The sequence below is a fragment of the Mangifera indica genome, chromosome 4 (genome assembly GCF_011075055.1).
Source record: "Mangifera indica cultivar Alphonso chromosome 4, CATAS_Mindica_2.1, whole genome shotgun sequence".
Classification (NCBI taxonomy): Eukaryota; Viridiplantae; Streptophyta; class Magnoliopsida; order Sapindales; family Anacardiaceae; genus Mangifera; species Mangifera indica.
In genome coordinates this window covers 3,689,794-3,702,704 of record NC_058140.1, presented here as the reverse complement: position 1 = coordinate 3,702,704, position 12,911 = coordinate 3,689,794, and the positions used below count along the sequence as shown (strand labels likewise).

Below are 12,911 nucleotides of genomic sequence, written 5' to 3'. Positions count from 1 at the left end.
TGGTAGTCTAATAGTAAGGACTTTGCATTGCAGGATATTTTATACATTAAATACAAGGAATAATACAACTAAGCATGTAATAGTTTGGGGTATAGTCTTATTGAAAAGGGTAGTAATTGGTCAAACAATGGACACTGCCAAATGACTAATTTGCAAACTGCTTGAGAATAGAGATAATGAGTTTGAAATAGTGTATGTTATGTTGATCAACCTTTATCGCTTTAAAGTTGGGACTCATTTTTTATGAAGGCGATAAGGATTTTTTGAAGAAGTTCAAGCCAATTCACTAGTTAAATACAGATGTCTTGTTTAAAATGAGGATGATCAAAAAGGATGGAAGGAATGGGTGGCAATTGGTAGATGTCGAGGGACAAGAAAAAGAATATACAAGAGAAAAAGAAGCTTGAGAGGAATAGGTTGAGTCAGTTATGCCCAATAATCCTTCTATGCCTGAATCATGTTCGACACATAGGAAACGAGCAAGACTTGATACAATAATTCAGGATTTGTCCCTAAGTGATGTGGATCATCTCATTCAATATATGGAATATTGATTTGATGCTTTGGAGTTTAGACATAATGAAATAAATATAGTGCTAAAGGAAATAGATGGATGGCTCACTCTTGTTAATGAATGAGTCACCCGTTTTAGCAAAGATTTCTATGAGTATTGTGATCAATTCCCTAAGCCTAAAGATGATTTGGGGATATTGATTAAAATAACCTATTTTTTTCCTTATGTACATATATAGCCATTTTTTTTATTATACATATATAGTCTAAAACATAAAATATTTAAAATATCCTTAGGCTTTGTAGTCACCTAGTCAAGACATATACATCCAAGTATAAACTCATCCAATCAACACATAAAACTCATCTACTCATCCGATTAAGACAAATATGAGGTAAAATGATATGAATATATGAAAATTTCTGATGACTTTGATGGTGGATAGATTGGCCAACCGACTAAGCACCCAGCCAACCAATTTATTTTTTAAAAATTGGTTGGCCAACTTATTTATTTTTAAAAATTGGTTGGTCAGTCGGCCAACCAATCCAACCAATAACCCGGCAATCCCAAATCTCATAATCTTCTTCTTCTAAAGGCAAAATCAACTTAAAAAATAGTTATATTTGTATAATAGAAAAAAGGTGGTTATATATGTATAAAAGGCAAAATAAATGGCTATTTGAATCAATATCCCAATGATTTGCCCCCTCTACAAGCCACAACCTTGATAATATTTTCATGCATTTTACATTGTTCTTTTAACCATTTTGCATCCCATATCATCTTTAGGAACAAGCTTACTTTGATGTATTATCTTTCCTTTATTGAACTTTAAATGGTGTTAATATTATATATGATGACATAACTTTAACATCAAGGTATTAATTTTGAAACCATATACAATTACCTAGTTAATATTGTTGAATTGCTAGTTGATGAAATATAGATGATGAAATTGCTCTTTGTTTAATGGCATATTTGTTGAAACGGTTATGTTGATGGATATGATGATCATGTTGGATACGTTTTTTTTTTTTTGACATATTGATTATTATTTGAGTAGTTGATGATAATGAAATATCCAAAATTTTGGTCAAGGGGTAAATTGTATTTTACCAGAAAAGTCAAGCTAAAATTTCTTGTGTGAAAACTTATGGGGTTATGTAAAATTGTGTACACATATGGAGTTTAAGTTGTAAATTTTCTTTAATTCATTTAATAAGCCATTTAGCTTCTTCTTCATTTATGGGAGAGAAAAGAAGTGCAAGTAAGAAAGAGAAAGAGAGAAAGGGAGAGAAGAGAAGAAAGGAGAAAGAAAGAGAGGAAACCAAAAAAAAAAAAAAAGAGAGAGAAAAAAGAAGAAAGCGAATAGTGAATAGGGTATTCTTTTTTCATTCAATTTAATTCTAAGGTTTAATTTCATTGTTCAAATTAGGGATTTCTAAAATTTTAACTATATTGCTTCTAATTAGTGTGAATAAATGAAGATAAAGATTCGTAGGGAATTTTAGCATTAGATTTGGATCTACTCAAATTTGTGGGAAAAAACTTTTGAACTATATTTTTTTTATGCAAATTTTATATTTTTATTTTAAATCTCTAGCAAATGTTATTATAGATTTTATGGAATGTCGCATAAATCAATAAAAATTTTATGCATGTTGTTGATTTTGGTTATGGGTAATTGTAAAGTTGTAAGCCACTTAAATTCATTGTTGTGTATTTCTGTAGATACTGAATGTTAAGTTAATTGATGTTGTATGCATTGCTAGGAAGCCGAAGTTGTTTAATTTAATTATAGTCTATATGAAATTTCTAAATATTTAAATTATTAATGTTTTATGTTACTGTAAAGCTGAAAGATATTTAATTGAACCCTACGAGTGACTGAAATTATTAAATGTTATTGATTTATGTTATATGTAGTTATAGAGTTGAAAGATATTTAGTTCAACTTTATAGGAGAACTAAAATGATTGAATGTTATTTGAACTGTTGTTTTGTGAGGTCATAAGGTTAAAGGCGATTCACATTCAATTTTGTATGGATGACTTAAATTGTTGAATAATTATTTATTGATGTGTATATAGCTATAGAGCTTAAGGGAGCTTAATTTAGTAGTAAGTATAACTATATTGTTGATCATCGCCTAATTGGGTGTTCTAAGTGATTGTAGATTTGAATATTGTTAATTTAGTGTGGTGTGGTTATAGTGGTTACCTGATGATTATTCTAAATTATATTACTAAGTTATTACAGTATGAATATGTTATTAAGAGATAATATCATTGAGATATTCTTCACCAATGCATATCATGTGATAGTTGTTCTGCTTATGTAACATTTTATATTAGTTATGATAGATTTCAGTTATTTTGTCTGTGCAATATTTTATATCAAGTATAACAAATTTCAATTGTTATGTATGTGTAGTATTTTATACCAAATATGACAGATTTCAGTTGTTTTGTTTGTACAATATTTTATGTTAGGGGTAACAGATTTCAATTACTTGCAGTATTTTATGTTAGATATAACAGATTTTAGATGTTCTGTCTATGCAATATTTTATGTTAGGTATGATAGATTTTAGATGTTTTGATTATGTAGTATTTTATGCTAGGTATAATAGATTTCAGTGTTCTACCCGATCGAAGTTACATATCGAATACAACAATTCTTTCTCACTCTACCTTTATAAGGTATACCCATTGAGTATGACTAATTTCTCCTTGAGAATATTAGTAATGGTATGCATCTCAAGTTATTGTTTTAGTGAGAGTTTCAAAATAAATAAGAAAATAAATGTATGAGTTATTGATAATCAGTTTTCTATTTAAATATGAGTTTCCCTAAGCATATTAAATATTGAATATGCATAGAACCGTGGATAATCTAGAAATGGTTATAACTTGATTTAGTTGTAATTACTGTTTTAAACATTTTATTTGGGGAATGTTACGGTCATTTTTTTCAGTAAGCATTTCAATGTTGGTTCAAGTACAATGTTTCCTAATAAAACTTAATTATCAACTATAAATGATTAATTTTAGTGGTTGGGTTGGTTAATATATTATAAATAGTTATATATTTCCTTCATATATGCATTCAGTTATTCTATAATTATTTTTAACTGCCCACCCACCCACCCTTATTGAATTTTTCCCCTCCAAGATCATGCCAAGTAGTGACTCTTTTCGAGGTTATGCCATAATATAACATCTTCAATAGGTGTCTCATTTTGCTTATGTTGTGTGGATCTTTTTGAGAATTTATGTAAATATTGAAAGGTTAGAGGCCTAACTAAAAACCTACTCTCTTGTTTTAAATGGAAATCAAAATGTTTTGTGTGTAATTATATTAAGGTTAGAGGACTAGCATGATGTTATAAATAAGTGTCATATACATGCGTATGTTCTTGTAGAATATTTTAAACAATTTTACAGGATGCATCTCAATCTCTTAAGTCTCATAAGAGTATTAGGATATTATGGGTTTAGCTAGTTGAGACGTGTCCTGCAAGATAAGGTATATTGATGATATTTTGATTGAATGTTGAACTGATATTTTACGGGGATAATGGTTGGTTGACAGGTTGAAATAGTATTGTTAATGTTTGGTTAGGTTGATGTTGATTATATGGTTTATATGAGCTACATTTTTCTCTTAGATTGTCAGATGATGAAACGATCTTGGTTAAATGGTTATACAAATATATATAGTCTTTGCAAAAATCTTCCAAATCTTTCAAACATTGATTGACTAATAATTTGGCAAAAGTGCAAAATTCATTAAGGTAAGGGATAATGATTATAGTTGATTTCTTTTTTTTCTTTTTTCTCATAAAGCTATGTGTATGTACCTAAATTGACCTGGTAAATAAATGCAATGAAGACTTCTTCACCCCTATTTTGATTAATGCCAAAAAGGGAAAGAGATATGTTAAATTAAATTTTTTAATAGATGGCTAAAAGTAAAAGGGGAGGGGGGGGGGGGGGGGGGGGGAGGGGAAATTTCTGCCTAAACCATGTTATGCAAATTGTTAAAGTTAAGGGGAGCTTTTAAATTATATTTTTTACATGTTAAAATTTGATTCAAACTTAGTTTTTATCATCAATCAAAAAAGAGAATTGTTGGACCGTAGAGCTTTTGATGATGATAAAAACAAAATTAGAATGTCTAACAATATCTAAAAAAATGTCTTGAAACATTACCAAATGGAAAAAAACTTGAAAGATACAAGAACCAACTCAATGAACGACCATGCATGCTTGAGGGATGCTTGTTCACACAATAAATTGTCCTCGTGCTTGAAGACAAATGGGATCGTGCATTTCCCATTCATGTTCTATATTTTTAGACTACTTTAGATCAAACATGCATGCTCGTGTATTAAAAGAAATACACCTTATGTTTTCGTTTACAAGCTAGTCACGAGGAAAAGATGATCGTTGCATCCTTCTCGTTTGAAATCAAGGAAAAATTTTAGCCATTCAAGTCTCTGTTCGTGCTCAATGTTCACAACTCTAGAAATCTGGAGACTTAAGCATGTTAAGCTATGAATGATCGTTCCTTGGAAAAGGATGCCTATTCAGGCGTATGGTGCAAGAAGAAAAATCGATCTTTAAGGGTCTGACCAAGGTTGACTTTGCTTGAGAAAAAGAAGATTTCCTTGTCAGCAATGATCGTTCATTAAGAATGCATGTCCATTCATACATGATTTTCAAGAGGAAAACATCCTTTTCGAATGTCAACTGATACAAATCTCTATCCAATGGTTATATCAACCATTTCAGCCATTCAGGCCTATAAATGGAAGCATCATTAAGTTGGAAAAGGTTAGAGATTATACGTGTGAAAACTACATACTTCTTAGCCTCTAAAAATTCTCTCCAAAGCTCACAACTCATATATTTGAGAGAAGCATGTGTTTAATCTTTGTATCAACCTTGGTGAGGCATTATTACTCAATATTTTTTTTGTATCAAATCATAATTGGGCAAAATCTCAGATAAACTATTGTATTTTGTGTAATCTCGGATTTACTAATATACGTAGGCAAAATCCCAGATAACTATTATAAAGACGGGATTTTTTACAAGTAGAACTTCATATCAGTTGTTTAAAAAAGTGAAAGTAAGAGGTTTGGAAGAAAAAACTTCGAACCATTATAAATCTTAAGTGTTTCTTTCTTTCTCTTTGCATTGTGCATAATATTTTGTAATGTGTGTTTTTAATTACTTGTTTGTGTAAAAGTTTAATTTGTATTAAGTTTTAAATAATCATATTCACCCTCTGTCTAGAATCATATTAACCATTAAGGTGTTTTCAAGAAGAAAGAAAATGTCAAAATTTTCTTTCTCATCGCCAAACACTACTAACTCCAAGAAACTCATTTTTACTTGTCTAGTCTTCTTTCTTTCATTATTTCCCACATTTTCAACTTTTCTACGTCATTTTCTTCTCATCTTGCATTATAACAAAAAAAAAAATAGAAGAGACAAGAGAGAGAGCATGAGTCATAGTTAAGATAAATTGTGGTGATGATGGTTGGTTTTTTTTATTTCAAGAACTTCAATCATTCAACACAAATAACATCCCAAAAATCAATATAACAAATAATTATTGAAACAAAACAAGAGGTCATATTGTTGTGTTGTTGCAACAATTGTTAATTGTGAGGGTTTTGCTTGTGGTGTTGGTGCAGTGGAAACATATGGTTGGTTAGTGAAAAAAATAAAAGGTAGCATAAAGACTCATTTTTTATCGTCAGCAACAAGCCACAAAACCCAACCATGTGGGCTACCAGTATAAGTTGGCACCATTTGACGATCACTTCTTACAACCATTCTTGTCAAGTGATTTTCTCTTTAGCGAAAGAGGAAGGTTGACAACCACTCATCACAATTCGATGATACTAGAAAATAGAAAAACAAAACCCTAACAACGTCAGATCTCTCACACAACCACAATTGGAAAATGAAAAAAGAGGCACCAAAATTATCACCAAGGAGGGAGAGGGTGCCAACAATGGACTAAACTTTCGATCAGAGACGAAGGAAGAAAGTCACTAGAGTTTTTTTTCCAAATCGTGGAAGACATGGCTGAAATGTAATGTTTTAAAACTTTGAGAGGCAGTTGCAAGAGGAAAAATATGAACATTGAAACCCTAGGGTAAGGGAAAAAGTTGGTTTTATGAATAATACACTTTTTTATCAAATTTTCATTTTCATTTATATGTATACATATAAGTCAAAAGGGTAAATTAGTTATTTAAAATTAAACTAACAAAAGACACTGATAGATTTGGATGGCTAGTAGGTATTTGAATTTTTAAAATAAATAGATGAAACTTTTGGTCTATGGATTAAGCCTTGGATGAAAATAAGTCTTTGGGGAAATAAAATAGTAGAAGAACAAACTTGAAAACTAGAACTAGAGATGCGCATGATTTGGTTTGGTGTAGTTTAAGATTTTTTTCAAACCAAACTGAAAATAATGATTTAAAAAATTTTCAAATTAAATAAAACCAAATTAAAAAATACAATTCAATCTCATTTGAATTATAGTTTAAACCTACTAAGAACATTCACTTCTAAATATATATTATTAAATTAAATTAATTAAATTATAATTTTTAAGAATATAATATAAATATATCAAATAAATATAAAATACATACAATATACATTAAAAGAAAATAAAAAATTAAATATGGAAAATAATTGTAGACATATTTGCTTATTAAAAAAATTTGTAAAATATGATTATATAGATGTATTTTAAAATAATATGATTTACAGTTTAATTTGATTTAAAAATTACTTAAATCATAATTCAAATTAAAAGTTACTTTTAAAAATTTTATTAATCTAAACTAAATTTATAATTTTTAAATAATTTAATCTAATTTTATAGTTTTACCCAAATTATGTCCCTCTTACAGAACTGAGCAACCACCAGACAAGTGTTTTACCCTTTCAAACATAAAAGCACGTGTTTCACAAATTCATTTCTCACGCCATGTTGCTCGATGTCAGCAGTGATAGCTGCTGCTCCGCTTTCCCACCCCAAGCCCTCTGCCCCTCTGTCACTCGCGGCTCATAAAAAGCTTCATCTTTTCACTTCAATTCCACCTTCAGGTAACTCTCTCAATGTCATTTCATCTGATCCTTTAGTTGATTGGTCGTATTGTAGCAGAGTTTTAGGAGGTGTTCTTTGATTAATTTTAGAACTTCTCATTCGATACTTAATGGTGATTTTTTATGAAACTTTGAGGACTTCATTATTTGGGTTTGCATTGCCAAGCGTTAAAAATTTCTGCTTCTTGTTGCAGGAGTGCACTTGGTGGGTAAGAAAGGAAATGGGATTGGAAAGTTGTTGATGGCAAGAGTAGAATCAAATTCTACACATGTCTTTTTGGATAATAATTAGAAGAAAAGTAGCAATCCTATTATTGTCATTGATAATTATGACAGTTTCACTTACAATCTTTGCTAGGTTTGGTCCTTTTTTTAATGCTGAAAGTTTCTTTTGTTTATATTTGAATTGTTGTTTGTGTGATTTATGTGTTTTACATGTGTAAGTGTTCGAGTTTTTAGCCATGATTTGCTGAAAGTTGGTGGGAACTGAAATTTATTCTATTTATTTCTCTAGTGTACAAATATCCATTTCAATTATTTTAAGGTTTTCTGTAAATTTGCTTGCGCCTTTAATTTTAATGAACTTGAAATATGAGTAGTTAGTTATGTTTATTGTCATAGGGTCGTAAAAGTTTGGGTGTAATGTGCTTTGAAAAAATTTCTTTAACATATGTTTTGCTTGGTTATTCTTTATCTCCCTTTCTCCTATCCTATTAATGGATCAAAGCTTTTTTTTCTGATACTTTTTCCTGTGATTTTGAAGTACATAGGAGAGTTGGGATGTCACATTGAGGTATATTGGAATGATTGAGTTGACTGTGGATGAATTAAAGAAGTAACAACTTGTGCTTGGTGAATATAATATAGTTGTCTATTCCTTAGATTAGTAATTAACATGCAATTGATATTGACTGTTCTGTTACTTATTGTAGGAAAGATCCAAGAGGAGTGCTTATTTCCCCTGGCCCAGTAATTTTTTTTTTAATGTATGTTGTGAAACTATATGCCCCAACATCCCCACAAGTTAACAAAAAGTTGAAGATGGTAATGCTGTGTCCTATATGTAGGTGCACCACAAGATTCTGTAATATCATTGCAGACTGTTTTGGAGTTAGGACCTACTGTGCCTTTATTTGTGTGTGTAGGGATTAGCAATGCATGGGAGAGGCGTCTGGAGGTGAGTCCTCTGAGATGTCTTCAAGCTCTTGAACCTTGTTTCAGGTTGCATTTATTTTTATTTGTTTTTCAATGACATTAATTTGTGTATGTCATTTGCTTCTATGCACCTTTCTAAATGAAAGGACAAATTGATTGAGCAATCTAGTGCTTCTAATTTGTTGTTGCTGCTAAGACTATTGCATGCTGGTTTCTAATCTTTTGGTTCTGATATATTCCAGGGAAGATTGTGCAATCTCCTCTTGGTGTCATGCATGGAAAAAGTTCTCTTGTACATTATGATGAGAAGGGGGAGGATGTCTTGTTCTCTGGATTATCAAAGTATGTGAGCATTTCCTTCTAAACATTAATTTTCATAATAAAATGTGTTGACATCTTAATGTCTTTTTGTGCTATGTACCAGTTTTCTTATTGGTTAGATTAGATGAATAAGCTAATCAGCTAGCATATGACTCCTTGCCTTCATTTTTGCCACTTTTTCGGTCTCTCCCCCTCCTTGTCTTTTCTTTGCAGAAGATACATCTGGAAATTCCATCTTTAGTATTTTTTTTTTTTATATGTTTAGGAGTCTTGTAAGGATATAAACATGTGGTGTTTGTTTGAACATCTCAATATGGTAATCATCCTAGCATGGAATGTCTTAAACTAGGTTCATGTTATGTTTGATAGTTTCCTAGTTTGGACCTTGGTTGTCATTTAGCTAAGAAGTTCATTTTATTTTAGTGGTCTAAATGTTCTTTTCTTTGCAAGCATTAAATACCATTGATTTACTTGAGAATCATTTTTTTCAGTATCCATTAGCAACATGCTTATAGGGTGGACAACTTGTGTCACTCATCTGGTATTGATGGCCTGGTGAATAATAGCTTATGGCTCTGTCTTTGCCTGGATCAAATATGATGATATAACTTGGACTCTATTGCCATATGGCTTGTCCTTCAGATACAGCTCATGTTTCTAAACTCTGTTGTAAAATAATATTAGCATTTAGTTCAGGTTTCTAAACTCTAAGTTGTGAGACGATAATAGCTTATAGCAACAATAATGTTTTCTAGTTCTTCTATCATCTGAATTTTTTATTGAGGTTAATAATTTTGATCCAAAGCTGAAGAAGCATGCAGAGATACATGCCTGAGACACTAATTGCCGTCAAACCTGGCCATTTAAAATAGATAAGACTCTGTGTTCTAGGCTAGATGCAACCTGACAATAGAACCAGGCTTCTGTATCAGTTTCTATATAGCCTGGCCTATAAAAATGGCTTGGCTTGGTTGACAGATAAATGGAAGGCTCGGTTGAGCTTTTGATAGACAATGTTATACCTATATTTTCTATCTTCTTCTGATCTTTCTATTTTACAAATGAGGTCTTTTATGTAATTTGAAGGGGAATTATATTGGTGAAGCAGTAATTTACCAGTTTACTGCCTTTTCTGTGTTAGTTTAACCTAATCTTTTCATAGTGACTGTAGGTATTTTTATGATTTACTTCTCTGTACCTTTCCAGTCCTTTCACAGCAGGTAGATATCACAGCCTTGTGATTGAGAAAGTTTTCCTAGTGTGCAAGAGGTTACGGCATGGATAGAAGATGGGCTAATAATGGCTGCTTCTCACAAAGAACATAAGCATCTTCAGGTAAGACACTTTGCCTGTTTCTTTTTTATAATTTATTTATCCTCCAACTGGGATAGAGAATGAGAAGTTTCTGTTATTGGGGGAATGGCGGTGTCTTCGTGTCAATAATTGAGTTTGAACACTTTAATTACCTTCCCCGCTTATACCTTTCCCAAGTCTTCCTCTGCACTTATTTTCTGCTCTTTGGTTTAATATAAGTTATTGCTAGGAGGGTCATGACATCAAATAAACTAGGCTGTCATGTATATCTTCCACAGTGGGATGGGAAGTTGACCTATTAGTACTTGTCCTTATGAATGAACTTCGAACATAATCTGTACAAGGGTGACTTGTAAAGATGTGATTTTTTGTAACAATCATTTTCCTTAATTTAAAAATTGGGATAATTGACACGTATATCAAAAGGCATTGATATTGCAAATTGAAGATTAGGAGTAGATCTAATCTGAGCTGCTTGAGCTCGGATTGTTGCTCAGCTCAAACTCTCTTGCCTTGTTGACAATTCTTCTTCCTTTTCGCCTTCTACGGTGATTCTTCTTCCTCTCTAGCGTTCTATTCCTTTCTAGCGTTCTTTTCCTTTTTCTCCAACGATTCTTTTAGATTTAAACAAATTTTTTTTTGACAATTTTTTATTTTCTCCGGTAATACTATTTACTAATCAAGCAAGCTGAGCTCAATTTTGTGTGGTCATACTGCATTCGAATCAAGTTTGAGTTGTCTTTTGTTTATGCTCAGTTCGGTTCAAATCCTCCACCCCTATTAAAGACTATATACTATAACATAGGGATTTGTTTCTTTTGTTTTGACAAAATCATAGACATTCCAATATTTTATTTGTCATAAGCAAATGTTATATTTCCCAGTGTAAACATAAGCTCAAATGGATATTACGATTGCAAATTCTTGCAGGGGGTTCAGTTTCATTTCATCCTGAAAGCATTATAAGCACCGAAGGCAAGACAATCATTCGCAATTTGGTCAAACTGGTAGAGAAGAGGGAGGCTGCCGAAACCCAGAACTAGAGACCTAATGAACATAACTTAATTTAACATATTCATAATATGCTATTAATAAGCACCTTTTCCTTTGAAATATTTTTCTAAGTTAATTGCTCTGATCTGTTGCAATTATTTGTCTTTCGAGATTTGAAAGCAGGGGTTTTTTTGGCCGTATAATTGAAGTTAAAATAAAGCAAAAGTAGATGACATTTGGTGGCCAATAATTTCAAATTTTCTCTTAAATTGAATTGTGACAAAGCCAATTCAATTGACAAGTTGCAATCAATCTATAAGTTGGCAACTAAATGCACCAAAAAAAGAAGTGAAAAGCTTAAATAGTTGGTTTTGCTTTTCCATGAATTCTGTGATAAATCGAAAACGACTTAAGAGGATTATCATGAATTGAAATCTAAAAAATTTCTTGGTTGAAATTTATTTTTATCTTATAATTTTTTCTGGCCTTTGAGTTCACATCAAAGGTGGCTGGCAAGAGTAGAAGAGGAGTAATGTAGAAATGTTCAACTAATCTTTCAAGATTTTTCATCTCCTTGAGGCATGAACCACTCGATATTGTAATTTTTCCAAGTCTTACTTTTCAGAATTTTCTACTACTAATTTGAGAGCAAGTTTTTAAAAAAAGCAATGCTATCCACGTCAGTTTTGAATACTCAATTAAATATTTATATAATATATTATTTTATAATTAAATATTATTTTATTTTTAATTTAAAATCAATTAATTATATGATCACACATCATATCTCATCATATTATAAAATATTATTTTATTTTTAATTTAAAATCAATTAATCAAAACATCATTTGCAAGCAATGCTATATGTACATTTTTTATACACAATTTGAGTACATAAATAATGTATCATCGTATAATTGAGTATTACCTTATCTTTAATTTAAAATCATTTAATCACATGATGACATATCATATATGTATCCAAATATATGTACTAAAAGTGTATATACATAATTTTATTGCTTCAAATATTAAAAATATTAAAATACAATTTCAAATTTTGAAAAGGGGTTTAGTTTCTAAAAATTACTTTCTAAATGTAAATCAAGCAATGCCCTAAAATAGAAGCTTTTTTTTTTTATTTCTTCATGGTGTGGATAAGTAAAAGCTTTGTAATATAATTGCGGAGACTTGATGCTCAAATCTTTATTCACATGTGAAATCGGTCCCACATATTTGTGGTTGATCACCTACTTTTGAAGAAACAATTTTGCCACTTGGATTGCCCAAATAAATTTGACTTGGTTGTATGCATTTTTTACTTCAAAAATATCTTCCCATTAGAGATTGGATTCCATACAAATCAAACAAAGAAAAGTCTAGAGTCAAGTCTAACTCGAATCAAAGTCATCATATCTAGTTTTAACTTGTCTGAATTGATGCACTATATCACCGAAGATACATCAATG

The 12,911-nt window shown here is 30.8% G+C and overlaps 1 pseudogene; it reads left to right on the top strand.

Annotated features, from left to right (window-relative positions):
- The first annotated feature begins 7,550 nt into the window (after positions 1 to 7,550).
- On the top strand, positions 7,551 to 11,373 carry LOC123213667 (annotated as a pseudogene).
- The last annotated feature ends 1,538 nt before the right edge of the window (positions 11,374 to 12,911 follow it).